This window comes from Zootermopsis nevadensis, unplaced genomic scaffold (genome assembly GCF_977971745.1).
Source record: "Zootermopsis nevadensis isolate Lab colony 2312 unplaced genomic scaffold, Znev_1.0 Znev_ptg000022l, whole genome shotgun sequence".
NCBI lineage: Eukaryota > Metazoa > Arthropoda > Insecta > Blattodea > Termopsidae > Zootermopsis > Zootermopsis nevadensis.
In genome coordinates this window covers 22,360,058-22,377,275 of record NW_028259154.1, presented here as the reverse complement: position 1 = coordinate 22,377,275, position 17,218 = coordinate 22,360,058, and the positions used below count along the sequence as shown (strand labels likewise).

General features: G+C 38.9%; 1 protein-coding gene across 1 annotated transcript in view; it reads left to right on the top strand.

The window, feature by feature from the left end:
- The first annotated feature begins 1,283 nt into the window (after positions 1–1,283).
- LOC110834250 (uncharacterized) overlaps positions 1,284–17,218 on the top strand; it is a 78,123-nt gene continuing 62,188 nt past the window's right edge. Inside the window, exon 1 of the mRNA XM_087353478.1 lies at positions 1,284–1,516. The gene's annotated coding sequence lies outside the window, so the exon portion shown is untranslated. The remainder of the gene's footprint in view (positions 1,517–17,218) is intronic.

Sequence of the window (17,218 nt, the reverse complement as noted above, 5' to 3'; positions counted from 1 at the left end):
GTATTCCAATTTAACGTGTTACATTTAACAACAAAGTGTTTCAGGTTACTTGTTCTGATAGATTTATTCAATTCAGTGATTAAGGTTATAAAGGAAGAATTTCTTAGGATTATCTGTAAAGTAATTTAATCAACGATTTTTATACTAAATTAATAATGTTTTGAGATTATTATATTAATGAATAAATGGTAAATAAATTCCAAATGTTTGTCTTTTGTTTTCTATAATGGGATTCTGGAGAAAAAATTAAGCCTTTGTATCAATTTACGAAAACTTTAACCTCTAATGTGGTCATCCAGTTTGATAATACCAGTTGGACGCCTATCTTTGAACTTTGTACAAATTCTACACCATTGTTCGCTGAACGTCCTGGTTGAGTGGTTAGCATTCCTTGACATTTTCGAGCTTCCTGAAAACTAAGCGCTATGGTCACCGAAGCACTATAGAGATCGTAGTAAGAAATGAAATATAAAACGATGATTACAGCTCTTTAAACAGACATATGACAACGAAATTCTTTAAAATTTTGTGTTCGTCGTTTGACGCATACAGTCTCCTCATTTTTGCAATATTTCCAAAAAATATTCTACGCTTTATGTCTCTAGATACATACCGAAACAATTTGATGTTGACGTGACTCAACATGACGATGTCAATGGACCGATTGTCATTGGCAGCAATAGCAACACACCTGTCCCTCACCCCCTCGAGCCTGCATCCTGCGGCAGACACCTGGAGATTGTAGTATATATCTGTCCACTGCTGATTCATAGTTACAGAAGGCCTACAATATCCGGGCATATTCCTGTCGTATTTGTAAAATGCATTAGACACATCCTCGATTCTCCCAGAGTACAAGCTAAGATGTTTGAATGTAGCAGTTTCAAGGCTATTGATCCATTCAATAAAGAATAGATACATGCTAGGTGCCTGAAGTTCGATTCCCGGCAAGGACACAATTTATACCTTCACTATCACGTCCAGACTCTATCCAAGCTGATCTACGACCCTCTTCATCCGAGTCTAGCACGCTAACCCTTGTCTGCTAGGAATTAATTATTCTGATCAAGTCTCAATATTGAAGTAACATGACGTATGTTTCTACTGCAACGTATTATTGTTTCTTGAACACGCCGAAAGATGACTGCACTACCTGGATTACGTAGACACATCTCGAAGGCTTCAACGGTATGTTTAGAAAGTATTTCCTTGCTGTCAAGTTGCTTCAACTGATTCGAGGGGATCGTTTTCTGAAGAATCGATTAATACTGATAACCAATATGGCGACATGTTTACATTAAGTTATTAGTGGTGACGGAAAGTAATTAAATTCGTGAGGAAATATACTTTCTTGGTGCCGTGTGAATGTACAAAGTTGGAAGAAAATTCTCAAATATGCTACTGTTAATGTTAATGGCATTGGTGACGAACACATATTCTTTTCATCTGTGATTATAGGTGAAGACTGTTTGTGATTAAGGACCGTTCGTCAAGAATGCAAGGAACGATTCGGGAGGTAAGTTTTCCAGTTTACTCTGCCCTTGCCCTTTATACTAGCCATGGTACTGTAACTCTGAGCGGAGGATAGACTCGACCCCCAAACAGAAATACCCATTGCTCAGGCGCACAGCCGTTCCAATACGTCGTGTAGACACATTGGCTCTCTTGATTTCTCCATTAGTTACCTATCTTTCCGAGTCCCGCGCCGTAGCCGCGTGGTCTGAGGCATCATGCTTCGGACCGGCAATACGGAATGGGCGCTGGTTCGATTCTCGGGCGGCCAGCAGTCAAGCTAGTCGGTTTTGGCCCTCTGGAGCTGTTACGCCACGGATTTAATTTTTAATTTTTACCTAACTTTCCAGTGTTTCGTGTCATTCTTATATTTATAATAATAATAATCCGTAACGTGACAGCCCTCTGAGAGCCAAAGCCGACTAGCTTGACTGCTGGCCTCACGTTCACGATCATCCAACCAGATACAGAGTGACGTGTGGTCAGCACGACGAACCCCCAGCCATTGCTAGCTTTCCTGACCGGATTACGCTACTCATTGTAGCTCCCCAATTTCTTCACGATGCTGGATTGGCACCGGTCCCATACACTGTTCGAAAGCTCGAGAGAACATCCTTATATTTATAGTATTTTATAGTTTATACATAATTTAGTATATTAGGTCACTGGTAGTACAACCATAGTACTTTAACATGAGGCAGTGATTTTAGGATAACATTCAGCATGATATTTCGTTAAGGTCGAGTCTATTCTTCGCCCAGACGGAAAAATTAAGTGCCGCAATTATCAGTTACCTGTGACCTGTGAGGTATTGAGTAGTTTCACCATTTACCGACAGACGTCTGTAACTATTCCGATAAAGTTAAAGGTTGTTCCCTTGTCTCATATTTGAATATGCATCGATTTTTATCCAAGAAATCAAATCCGAAGAGCTGGGAAGCAGGCAGGCTCTTCAGTTAATGATTCACAGAGAACAAAACTTTAGGTCTGTGACTGAACATTGCTGCAGTTGAACTGAATACCATCATTATCGCGCGACCCGCTCTGGGCTCGTAATAACTTGGTGTGTCATCCCTTGCCTACAATCATCACGCGAGAGAACCATACGACACATTAATGTCCGCGTTGTGTCCCATCTGTCGAAACGTACTTCCGTAATCTCGGGACCTGTTTCCGACAACAATTAAGAACACCTCCCCTGCTACCTTATTCCACTTCCGTCCAAAAGGGTTGTAACATCTCCTATTTAAATATTTGTTCAGAATACCCGTCCCTAAAATGTTGCGTAATTGTTATTTAATGAGGTTAAATGAATCCTGGTTAGTTAGGCTTGAATAGAAATACGACCACAATTTTTTTCCGGATGTGGATAACCATGTGTGTTTACACATCGAAGACCGACGCTCCGACTAATGAAAGATAAACTTCGGGCAGTGCCAAGTAACAGAAATTTAGTTCTCGAAGCCCACGAAGCCTCATTTTCAGTGGGCACAGGAGGTTCCTTTCTTCGGGATTGAAGCAGCCAAATTGGCTGGGAAGTTCTATGAAGAAAGAACATTTACTGTAATTAACAGGAATTTATTTTGCCCAAAAAATGAAATGGAACGAGATTTCAGGGGTGGTAACCTCAGACAAAACACCCGTTTTGTCTGAGGTTAGCATATCTAACTAACCTTTCTTAAACTAACTTAACTTGACTCGTCATACTCTTACCAATCTTAATTGCCTGCACATAGGACCCACATTGCTTTGTCGCATAATTGCCTGTTCATTAGCTCACTTGAACGAGCGGCCAATGCTCCTTAATATGTCTGTTGAGTATGTTATTACACAAGGATGCGGGATTGCGAATGCCATCCGTGCATCATGAACATATCTCACGCGTGTTTTAAAATCTCTTCCTGAATCAAATTCGAACAATAAAATTGTCGATTAGCCTTGACAAGGGGATTTAAAAGACATTAAAGAAATAAAAACAGAAGGTAAGTCGAGTGGTATGAGATGGAGGCGATGTGGGGGGTACTGAAAGATTTATAACAACATTTAGGCCTGCAGATCCTCAGCGTGATGGACCAAGGCGGGACTTAAGAATAATTTTAAGATGGATATTAAGAGAAATACGATGTGCGTGGACTAGAATGAAAATGCTCAGGATAAGATTATCGGGCGGGCTTTTGTGAACACGATAATTTTGTCTGGATTGTAGGATTTGTGGTTTTCACTGCGGTAAGTTCGAAGATGGTTGTCTTCTGCCTTTTCCAAATAGGTTAACAAGAATTTCGTGGTTCATTGTGCTTTGAGTAATGGACTAATGAATCCTGCCCTGATATTTTCCTGCTAAACATTGCTATCCACCTACAAAACTGTACATCACATACAGGAGACCACAATCGACATATATGGAAGATTTTATAGATGCCTTGAGATTGGTTTTTGGAGCAGGTTTTGCTGTAATTATATAAAAAACTTATTTCGCTGAATGTCGTAGTTATCACGTTCATCCATTCATTCTCGTTTAGAAGTAACTTGGGCAAGATTGTATGGGGGTGGTTGTGAAATAAATTAAGCTAGAAGTAGGGTTTTCATGCCGACAGTTTGTGAGGGGTGGGCTCCCCTAGGTCCTGTCATAATTATCGTGACATACGTCTGTTCATTCTCTGCATTAGTCTCCCATCAGGCCGAGGGGCATCTTCTAAAATTTTGTTTTGTCCTTTGCCTCAGGTCGTCGAACTTCACAATTTTTCTCAAGAAACAACTTATCATGCAAAACATTCAGGATACATCACATCACGGACATTGAGTGCTTTTAATGAAATACAAGACCACTCGACCGACAGAGTCAAAACTGAAAACCTAAAACTTTTGAAGTAGAGCCTCCTAATATTTCACAGTTTCCGAAGTGAAACAATACGATATCTGAGCTTCAAATCGTGACTTTATTTTATAAATTATAATTCGTGCAGTCGAGTGAGGGCATGTTCTCTGCTAGTCTTTAAAATTACATGACGTGGTCGTCGTGTCCGGAATCTGGACCCATCTAATAATAAACCTTCATGAGTCTAGTTTCGTCCATCCTGAGAAGGAGTCAATGTCTTGTAGTTTCACGGGTCGGGGGAGGATTCACTGAACTGACTCAAGAGTCAGAACGAAATTATTGTCTTGATGTCCGGGCATCAAGCAACTTAAGTAGGAAGTGACGTAAACGCCCAGATCGTCCCTTTCCTTCTTGCTAGACAGACGCCATGCCTCCCCCCTTATGTGGCCCACCATGGCCACGTTGAAGCAAAAGTACCAGAAGAATGTCGAGGAGGATAATGATTGCTTCTGCCACATTGATCTTCATAGTACCCTTTGTTATTTGTTCCAGTCTGTCTGATTTTATGACTGATCGATTATTAATAACGATTATTCCAACAGTGGTGGTTGTGGGCGCTATTTGCTGTACTATCAAGTTGATTGGTTCGACCGTGACTAGGACAGAAGCAAGTTTTAAACAAGATTAATATTCCCTTATTGTTGAACATCGCTGTCATGAAAACGTAGGAAATGCATTTTTACGCGTTCTGTTACTATATCAAAATTTTAAGAACGCTTTATTGGAAACCATTCAGCCAAATAGACTGTATCTTATAATAAAAATACATTAAAAATTGTTTGTAGAATTTGGGGTTTTCTGACGCGGCAACGAACGTGAGGACGAACGTCCGTGAGCTAAGAATAGACATCGCTTCAGGTACTACATGGTGAATTATTAGCTTCATACTCCGATCGCTTTAGTACTGAGAATATGGCTCCTGGTACCCTTTAAAAAGGAGGCTGCCTGGATTCGCTGGTAAAGAAAAAATCCACTGTCTCTACCAGGAACCGAACCCCAATAATCCAGCCAGTGGGCTGTTTATTACACAGACTTGGTTATCCCAGCTTCTCACATTCGCAACTAACAGATTAGAATCTGTCAAGAATTTGGTGGTAGCTCTGAAAGAGCTTCTGAGAAAGAACAGGCACTTTAAAAGTTTTGACAAAATTAGGTGATGCTTATGTGTAGGTACCAAAATATGAAAGTACACATTAACGAGTAAAACAACTTCATCAGTCTGGCGGTCAGAGGTCAACGAATTTCGGCTCACCTCACCAACGGAGATGCAACGTCTCCTTCGGAACACGGAAACCTGAGTAATTTTAAGGAACATTTTGAACAACGCGGTATGAGGTTCGTATTAACGCGATTCAGTTGGTGAGGGTAATCGATGTGTGACTCTGAGTCTGGTTCCTCCGTCTGTCTTCAGAAAGATTCGCAGAAACATTTCTGGCGGCTTCTTACAGCCACGCGCCTTATGCAGCTGGGGTGGTGCTCTTTGGGAAGGTGGCAGTCCGATTTCAAGGTGCTCCCTACCCTTAGCTCCTCTTTATGTCGAAGAGAAACCACCCCTATGTGGAACTGCTCACACGGTACTGAACCTCGGTAGCCTTCAGCTGTACTGTGCTTCGGAGAAGAGCGGTACAAGGCACGCCAATCTTGCATTTTCGTGTATGTATCTTCATTGAGCAGCTGATGTTTGCGTGATCAAGAAATTACGTAAATTTCTGATGCCGAATATCTTGATGTTGTCTTGGCCTTCCTTGGCCCATTCAGGATTGTGATTAACTTTCATTGTTCCAGTACTTTATTTTTGCCCACGCAGTTGTGGAAACAAAGGTGCAAACAATTATGAAATTCTCTCTTTCATTGGAACCGTTGTATAAAAGACTCCCTTATAACTTTGGCACTACAGCCGGGATGCCATCATAGCCTATTTCTTCAAGATCCTATTTAATATTATCCTCTCATCTGTTTTCTTCTCTTAAAATCATGAAGGCATTTCTCTCACGCTTCATATCCTGTCTTCGAATTCTTGTTGTTTTGATAATTAAACAATACAAGGTGAAATTCGAGGAATTAAGCTTTTTTACTATCACCCTCAGAAACAACTCCTTTCTTAGAGTGGCCATATTGACACCTAGATGTAAAAGATAAAGCAGTGCATGACATGACTTGACCTGAAATACGAGAAGTATGGTTTTAGGTTCTATTGTATCATCTGAATACTGATAGAACTATGGGATCTGAAACCTGGACCCTTGTTATGGCTAGGGTCTGACTGAGTGGTATGAGGGCTTTGATTCCGATTCTAAAACTGACCCTGTAATCTGTAACTGCCTCAAGTTGTCAGCGATAATCCCACGCCCAGTCACAAGGCGAGATAAAGACATCCTGTCACACTCTTTCTTATTCTGTGGACTGTGGTCTGCGCCCTCATCGGGCTTCGTTTCTTCCCGAATGTTTTTCCTGTTGCGCAGGCCAAACTGCAACTTTATTGTGGAATCTCAGGTTCTCAAGGCGTCAAGTATTAGGATGGGTGACGTCTGGAATGTTGCACCGTGTGGTCTGGTAGATATTGACAGTTTTCCCAACTTCAGTTTCTATTTCTATTTCATTCGATGCTGTAAAACCTCTTCAGATTCACAGCGCAGTTGAGAGTCTAACAAACAAACAACAGGCAATGTCCGAATTTTAGTGTGGTCTGTTGCTTCGACCACTCTTTGTACAGTGCAGTCCACCTAAGTAAGATGCCAGTTATTTATAACCTAAATTTGGCCGTTGTTTGAACAGGCATGTTCCTAAAATTAAAACAAAACGCAGGGAACGAGTGATGATTACCTATTGCCGACTCATGTCATATTTAATATGGATTTACTGAGTGCCTAAAAGCAATGACGTAACAGCTTTGAACATTGGCGAATAAAAGCCACTCTCGCCCTCATTGGTAGTCGAGATCTCTGAAGTCTGGACCAGGTCTCCCCCTCCCTTTCCTATCTGAGAGCATTCAGAAGACGGCAGCAGAATATAATTCCTCCAGTGACCCTAACCAAGCTTCAAAGGAAAGGGAATGTCTCTGCCAAGGGCAGAGACTCGCAGAAATAAAAGGAAACCAACCCTTGTTAAGTCAATGGACTGCGATTTAGTTAGGATAATGAGTCTGTGGCCGGTTCTCATACTCGTGGGAAAAAAGTTAAATATGCATTTCAATAGCAGATAATTTAGACATTGGTTATTGTAGCATGCTCCTTTATAGACCAGTAGTTCTGGAGGGCTAGTATACTGCAGTCCGCTATTTCCAATATTTCTTGATAAATCTAATTAAGGCGATTATGTTCATTTTTATCAAAACAAATGTCACTACACCAAAAATATTTTATTCATATCATAAAGCTCAGTAGGGACAAATTATTTGTTTTGGGGTTTGCAGTATATTGCAGTATAGAACGTCGGTCACTCGGGTAGGTATTGGATGTAAAAGAGAAAAGAAGCGGACAAGTGAGGTTATGACTTAACGACGAACTTCCTGATTTATAAATATTATCGTCAGGATGGTCAAATAAAGACTTTTCTCTCCTGCGTCCTATCACTATTATAAAGTACACAAAGTCTTACCAGGAAAACTAGGATAGAACTAGTGCAAAGAGGGAGGCTTGAGTGATAAGCTGACACAGTTTTCCAGCCTCAGTTTTGACTCCAAGTCACGTAAGAAATTCGTAAAATATGTGTCGGACTCAGTCCGACAGAGACCGCAAAGGGTTAATGAGAAATGTTAAATTAAATGCAAGAATTTCGGCGATAGTCTTCTATTCAGGTCATCAAAACGTCGTACATTCTCTCGAATTGTCCTTGGTTCTGTGAAAGTTGTCACTACGTTCCGCTGTCTGTTGTGGCCACATTTTTGTTCCGTAAATATTTATATTCAAGGATATCAAACCGTTATTAGAACAAACACATATTCTTACCACAGAAGAGATCTGGTTTGATAGTATGTGATGGCAGTATAAGATTTTTATTTTTAAATGGTTTTGGCTAACAGTGTCCACTTACTTGACATGTTGTGTAGTAAGCGTTTCTTATTTTGGTACCAGGCAGAGGTAGTGGTCCATGTTTTATTCGAGATGTGTCCGGTTTCAATTTCCAGCGATTTACCGTCTTTCCTGACTGAGGTTCGGGAGATTCTAATCTGTTTCTGAACGATAAGGCAGTTATGAAACCTTGGCGAATCCAGATCGTTGTACTCAATCGCCATTATCATCTTTCCGTTTTATTGAATGCTGCATCATTTGTGCTGTTGAAGAAATGGCGTTTAATAATCCAGGGATCGATAAATGAATCAATCATTTGATGATTTGTTAACGACATTCCATCTTCTTTGTCCTGTTTACAACGAACGCTTTCTCAACTTATCTACCATTTAAAGACAACTCTTTGTGTCGTATAAATGTAACCAGAGCGTGTTCCATAAAATTACATGTCGGTAAGAAAAAATATTTATTCATTCGAACATTCTTACATTTTCCACCTCTGACTCACTTGTTCCAGTTTTTATATTTTGGTCCTAACCCAGTTTCTCAACCTTGATAACAATCTAATATTCATGCTTGTAGACATTTAGTTTGTTTGACACTTGGACTGCAAAGTTATTTGTACTGTAAGGGTACAAGGGTTTGTTGAGGAGTTTGGACCCGTAAATCATCACCTTGGCACTTACCCCACGTTTAGGCAAATATGCTGTAGTAGATTATGATATTTCTTGAAAGTTCATTGAAAGAATTTTCTACCAATGAGGAAAACAAGTCTCTTTGTGCAAATAGTTCCTAAACAGTGATAAATTTAATCGCTGTCTTTAAAATTATGAGTTAATTATGTAGTGCAACGTATTGTATGTTTTAAAAGCGACTAAATTTCAACAAGATCTAGATTATTATGATTAGAAATTATCTGTATTTATAGATATAGACGTATAAAACATAATGAAATAAATCTTCTAGTAAATGAGTTAAAACTACTGATTGTTATTCTTTGGCACGCTAGAAAGAATTCTTTTGTTGTTGCGGGAACACTCTCTACCCTACTTATTATTTCTAATGCCACGGACTTAGAATTTGCAAAAGGCACAGGTTTCGAAGGAGAACAGATCATATAACAATATGTAATTAATTCGGTAAATAGTTAAATAAGGGCAACAAAATATTTGACCAGAAAATGGAGATTGTTAATTGTTTCGTGGGATATTTAATAATGCTTTTAGAAAGAAATTATGTGAAAGTTCATTACAAGCTTTCACTTGCAGGAACTAAAGGAAATTTCTGTAAAAAATTTAAATTTAAAGCTGAATCACTTTTCAGTATGACAGTAAATTTAAATTTTCACTGTTGTTATAACAAAGGGAAAGGCTGCATACATTTGTGTAATACTGTGATATATAATCTATTTTCTTTACCAAATATTCTTAGGGTGATCAAATCAAAGAACATGAGATGGGCGAGGCATGCAGCACGTATGGGAGAGAATGGAAATGTTTACAAGATTTATTATGAAAAACTGAACCTCTTAATTTACCCAGGCGTATATGCGAGGGTAAACAGAAACTTAGAGGAACGGCGTAGGGATGTCGACTTAATTCACTTGCCAAGGGGCAGTTTCTCGTGAATGGGACAGTGAATTTTTGGATTCCATACAAAACGGGGAATTACTTGACCAGCTGGACAGCTATTAGGTTATAAAATAGGCCCCTGCTTCAAGGAGTTGGTGAGTTCGTTTACAAGAAGCAGTGACGTGTCATTCATACGCTGATGTAATTTTCACAATTTTAAATATCGGTGAATTCCCGCCTTTTCCGTGGTAATACGTGAACATATCGCGACATCTGTTAAAAGTTTCCGAAAGTTCGTATGGCACTGTCGACACCGGGCAAATGTCGACCAGGCGTAAAGCGAGACTACAAAATATTGATCGCTGACTGTCCTGCTTTGCTAGTCTTTGCTGCCCTCTTCCGCGGCTGCCGGAAACTCGAGAGGACCACCTACCTTGCGGTTTTAGAAGTGGGGAGTCTTTTTTCAGGATTTATTGATTGTTGATTTATTTAATGACGCTCCTTTTCTATTTCCTCCGACATATTTCGTCAATTGCTAGGTTGATTTGCGAACGATAAACTGGAAAGGAAGTTGTCGTGGCTTATTTTAAGATAGGTCTACTGTCCTACCATTTGCTTGAAGCGACGGAGGATCTAGAAGGAAGGAGCCATGGCCTGTTGGAAGATATCTCTTTGGGGTGGTACTTAAGCCCAAGTACAAATTCTGAATACAATACAATGTCAAAGGTTCGCACCTTCACAATTCATGATATGCATCATAATCAATGTGTTAGTAGTCTATTCATGTTGTTAATCTTTGTTTAAAATTTCATATTTCTAGCTCGAATGGCATTTTAGTTGTGATTTCCAGACTAAAATCTCCATTTTCGAACCGCTGTCATGTTGCTATTTTACGTTCACGAAATAAATTATCTTGGCAAAAAATTATTATTGTACGAAAATCTGTACATTGTTTTAGGAAGCAGCGTTAAGGGAGACTATTGTCGCTTCTACCTCACAAATTCGTGCGTACGCCATGTTGTTGTTATTGGATGTAGGACATTAAAAAGTTTAGAGTGGGAATGACCTTCAGTGAAATGTTTATACCAGATTTCGTGATAGTTGGTTTATTGGTTCAACGTTGAAAAGGAAAACATGGAAACAAAAATGGTAATATACTGTCAGTAATTAATCTCATAAGCCTATTTTTTCGTTAAGGAAGGAAAATAGTCAAAACATATTATGATATTGATTTTAATCTAACTAACATTAAACGCTGTCGAGAAAATTTAATTCAGATTTGTTTGTTCCAAATATTAAAGTCCGCCTTAAAAGCTCAGATCAATAGTTACCGATTTTCATTTAAACGTCTTATCATACAAAGTTTCTACATATAAAAAATATATCATTGAGATCTAAAATTTGTGTTTGAAACATGTTTTCCACGTGGTGAGTACCCATGTTACAAGAGATTACAGTATAAGAAAACAATCTTACTCTTGATGCTCTGAGTGCAACACAGCCGTGACTTTAAATATTTATTGATCGTCCTAACTTTTATTAAGAAGATAATCGGAGTTAATGCGATTCCAAACATACGCATATGCAGTAAAATAGTCAATAGTACGATGACTATTATTACGTTGTGTGAATGGCAGTGGTGTGTGCATGTGTTTGTATGCGTGTATATATACAGACCAGGAAGCCGATAAGTTCGTCGAGGTCACGGAGTTCAACCTGTAAGCCAGGCATCTTAAACGACGTGGAGTATATAAATCCACATCAGTTGTCAGGCTATATAAGTGAATCACGAATAGGCGAAAGTCGTGGCCGATGCTGAAGGTGTGTAAGATTGCAACACCCGTGCAGACTATTCGGAACGCCGAATGCAGAATCTCCGCTTTTGCTAGTTTATTTCGTTTCTCCTGGAATAATTGCCGTTTTATTTCTTTGTTCATGTCTTCCTGTCGTCTAGCCACTCTTTCCTTCATCTCTCTTTCTTTGATGTCACATCTCTTTGTTTCGTAATTTTTTCCCTCTGTCTTCTTGTATGTTTCTTCATTTATATCCTTTCTAATTTACTTGATTCATTCCATATTTATTTTCATCTCCTACTTCTTTTGTGTCCCTTCTTTATTCCATTCTTCTCCTTCCTCTCCATTGCCCGTCCTTCGCTGCTTTCTGTTCTGGTGGCCTGCGCTCCCTGTTAACAAGGATTATGCCAAGTGGAGGAGTCATTGATTAAAACACGCGGTTAGCTAACTGCTGTAATGAAATCCATGTAGGCAAAGCGACGCGGCCTCTAATTAGAAGAACGTGTTTCTGCTACTGCTCCTTGCACGCCATAACGCATATTGTTTTGATTTTCCACTTCCATCTCTGCCTTTCAAGATTACTGTATTGTTTTAATTTTTTTGACAATGTATTTAAACACAAGTGGTTTTTGTCTGATTCATAAAATATGTACTGGTATGGTGTTCTAAATTTGTATGTTTAAGCATTTTGAAAAAACTTAAGCAATGTTCAGAAGTCGTGTCTTCAGATAAGGAAGTAGGGTTTTAGTTCCATGTCCCCATTGTTTCTTTTACTTCAAGTAATTTCAAACTCAAAATAACTCGGTAACATTCACACAGCCCTCAAAGGGTAAAATGAGCTTTAGTAAAATTCATTGAGCTTATGGACTCCCTGGTTCGCCCTCAAAGTTTCGACATCACGAATTCCGAGGCCCGCTATTTCGACCTTGAGCTAGTTCAGTCCACATTTCAAGTTCATAATCCTACTTTCATCTTTCTTAGTTTTTCGTTCTATTGGAAAGATTTAAGTTATTCAAGCACCAATTTAGACGTTCAGAACAGGAAGTATTAGATGAAAACGAAAAGGGGGTGTAAGTATATCTAGTTCTCTTCTGAGGTTATCGCATGAAAAGTAATTTGACTTGGGAACCGCATGTAAGCATGCTAACTCCTTGAGTAACACTGTTATATATTACGATCTACTCCTTTCAGTACAGGGATTTCAATTGTGCTTCAATAAATAGAAAGTGACGTACAATGTACAAAAGGTTTAGCAAATAGATACACAAAAGAAAATAGACCAAATTTAAAGCTATTTGGTCTGTCAGAATAATACAAAGTATGTCGAAAAATTGCCCGAATCAAGAGAATAACCGATTTACAACACGCGGAATAAGTTACCTACGAACTATTCGTAATTGCCTATGACAGAGTTAATGCGAATTTGAGGCAACACGCTAATATTTTATCGTGCCATAAAGCTTTTTTCTATTGGACACGAATTATCGGCACGCAGAAAATCAAAGTGTTTGCATAATTAAAAAATCATGGCATAACATCACATACACAACACAGGCCTGTAACGTCGCACCCGCAAACCTACACATTAACAAATATCACGTATTGCATACATGAAGCAACCATACACTGTTCAAAGCTTTCAATTATTTAAACATGCATCCAAGCACATAGGCCTATGCATACATTCTCCCACTCTCTCCGATGTTCGCTGCTATACATGATATATTTATTGCTATGGTCCTATACCATACCACAATTTATTTCATACACTAGGTAATTATTGTGGTTATGGGTTGTTCACTCACGCCCACCTCTCATTCCTCCCGTGTTATTTTACCCCTTCCTATATTCCTGCCCCTGTAGATTCGAGTGTTGTGTTGTTTCTGGGCGGAAAGTTAAAATTAACATCCCACCCCATCCCCTTTTTACCCCCTCCCCCTAGAACCTGCCAAAACTTCATTTAATATCCATGAAAATGTCAGGCCAGCCTCATGGGCAAATGCTCAGGCTACGAGCAGTCTCACTGTTGCTTGCCAGTTTCCAATCGAAAAGGCCGTCGGATGTCTACAGAGCTGTGAATGCTGGTCTTGTTTTAATACATAACATCGCACTTGACAGCCTCTGTGCCAGAAAAATGTGGAGGACTCTCTGTGTGCATGCCCGTCGAGCTCAGGGAACTACCAACATCCCAATTAAAAAGACAAATTGAACACAAATAATGCATCATCTTAGCGATCGGTTTCCTCCTTCAGGTGTTGAATGAATGAACGCCTGTCAAAAGCTGTGTGCTGTTAAATCATTCATCAGGGGGGAACATGAAGTCCCATTCCGATAGAGAGATTCAAGCGGATTTACTCGTTTGTGTCACATGATCATGATACACATGTTGCTTGTGTTAGGTGAGTCGTTGTACCGCGGCTGCTGCACTGATTTCGACTTTTTAAGGTTTTGTCAGTCCCAGTCTCAATGTAAACCACAACGTCTTTTTCCTTCGTACTTTTCATTTCATATTTTATGTCAGTTCAGCGGTCTTCATAGTTTTCCATACGTTTTATTGATATAATACCGAATCTAGATCTGTATAATCCATCGATCTGTCAGTTGAATATTGAAGTTAATTCTGGACATGTTTCTGGTACTGTGGATGAATGCGAAGAGAGTGTTCACTAAATATGATTACGTTTATTCATGGCCTTCACATTGCCGTTTTTAATTTACGATAAAAGCGACGCAAAATCTACACGTGTCATAACAGAATCTCAAAAAATAATAATATTCACTGTTCATACACTTATTACTGTCTTTTATAATAACATTTATCAATAAATAAATGGTAATTTTTAAAGAGCATTTTATGTACGTTAATTGATAATTAGGTCTAAGCTTATGCAACTCCGCTCTAATTTATATCTGATTCACTTTAAACACTACCTTTATTTTTAAACGTTCGTTATCTTGTGCTAGGAGCGTACATGTCACAGAAAGATAGTATTGCGTATGCAGTTATTTTTAAGGCATTTAAAGCGATTTTTGAAATGATGTCTAGGATGCACGTTGTTTTTAAATGTCGCGAAGTTAAATTATACCTCAACGTTTCGGCTTGTTCAGAACCAGACCTTCTGTTAAATAAATCCTAGTAGCTTTAGTCTGCATTTACAGAGTTGAAAATTATCAATTTGCTGCTTCGTTTGCTGTTCACTTCGTTTTTATCCAATTCAGGAAACAGAACGTCGAAGTCTTTAAAAGTAATTTGCACTATAAATTAGTTCTTTCAACCAATCACTGGTTTACAGGAAGTGTTTTATTGCTCAAAAATCAGTCCTCCGGTAGAATAAATTATTACCTTTTGTGTGTTTTAAGAAACCCGTCACGTTTCTTGTTCATTTCGCTTTCCAGAAATCTGCTTGTAGCAAAATTTGTCACCCGTCAAAGTGCTACATCAGGCGAAAGCGCACCGAAAGCTTTTCGAGCTTTCATTACGCAGTCACTCTTGAACTTTGCCAACACCTCGACACACGATAGCAGTACCAAGCCTTTACAATTTCACTTGCATACTTCACAAGGAATAGGAAGTTCTGATGGAACATGGGCTTAAATGCCTACATTTCTTTAGATTCATCCATGTCAGGGATTCTCAAACAGCGCTCAGCGTGTATTTTTGCAATATTGTAACACTGCGTACAATAAAAATTGTTATCGCCTATGTCGGATATTTAATTTTAAGTCAGCATTCAATAAAACAAGAAATAACAAGTTTGTGAAAGAACGGTATTGGATAATATTGTAATCTGTTTGCGATAGTAAGTTTGCACACATACAAACGCACGCACGTAAATATTTTACTCTTCATTAAAAATTAAAGTGGACTGAAACTGCTTATATTTAAACTTTTAACGATTCTTGTAAATGTTATGAAGACCAAATAAAAATAGGAACCAAAACTCTTTCAACAACTATACAATAGTTCATGGCAAAATGCTTACAGCTAATTTTATTACTTATTTTGTAAGGAAACATTGAGAGATTTTGGAGAAAGGACCTGAAAGCGTTCTCTGAATTCAGTTACCAAAGTTAAATGACAAGCTTTTATGAAAACCTTGACGAACCTTTGTGTTTATTAAAATCACACAATTTTTTGATTAATTAGGCCAACGAGTATCAACTTTTCAATGAAGATTTTCTTCCTTGGGCTAATACGTAGTTGGTGAGCTAAAGACTTTAATATGTGTTCCACTGCAACAGTCAGACTAATCCTTTAAAATAGGGCTTATCACGAAAGAAGACATTAACTCAGCTACACTTTTTTAGTCACAAAATTCACACTTTTTTCTATAATAACCATGAACTGCAGTTAACCCTCCGTTACTAAGTGAGGCGAACACGTGCCTGATTCTTATATCGCCTCTGTACATTAAAAGTATTGTTGTTGTTGTTATTGTTATAGCAGCTGTAGGAGTCTACTGGTTAAGTCGTAGCCCCTTCAAAGACTGCCCCATAAAAAATTTAGTAGTTACACGCTTATGCGACAATCGCTGCGAACATTTAATCACGAATGCGCCTTAGGGTAGAATTTTTTATTTCCGTGAATCATCTTGTGAATTTTAAAACGCATGAAAGGCTTTTGAACATCATTCTGCCCTCCCAAACTTCGCTTGTGTCACGAGTGAGAAAAGGATTTACCTGTTCGCCAGCATCAGAGAAAAGTCTGGTGGTACATAATTGGTCGGACGATTGTGAATAATTCAGTCCTTCAGCCCAGTTTTACCCCTTGTACCAAGGATGCATGTGTGTGGTGGTATATGTCGCTACACAGCTCGTGTCCCTTGTAAATCCATGCTGTATTTTTAACACTGTCGACGTATTTCTAAGGGTGTAGGTATAGTATGCAAAGTATCGGCAGGTCCGTATGCCAAAGTGCTTTTTAAAACGTGGTGTTTACTAATTATTTATACAGTAACATGCTCAAGAAGACTGGGGAAGTGAGAAAATTCTCTTTTTACTTTTTTTCCTTCTGTCGAGTGTTGCAGGAAAATTAAAATGTTATATTTATCTGTTCAGTAGGCGTTAAAGATTATTAGGTTTTTGCTATGGACGGTGGTTTTCATTCTATGGCTCTACAATTCTCGTAGAAACGTGGCCGACTCCTTGTATGAGGTTTCAGAATTGTTTTTCGACATTTCGCAGGATTCCTTGGACGAGATGTCGGTCGGTAGCAGTGGTAGTAATGGTAGTAGCACTGAACTAATTAGGCTTTGTCATTGCATTCGAATCCAGTAGCTGACAGTCTCATTTTGAGAGTTTACTTCTCTTCTCTGGGCGCAGCTGTCACACACTGAGACCTAAAGATAACATGTTTCGTCTTTAAAGATCACATTTGGTAGTTTTAAGTGGACAATCGAGTCATCCTTTTTCTGTGGACGGCACTACGTCGTAATATACGAGCGTGACATGTAGGAC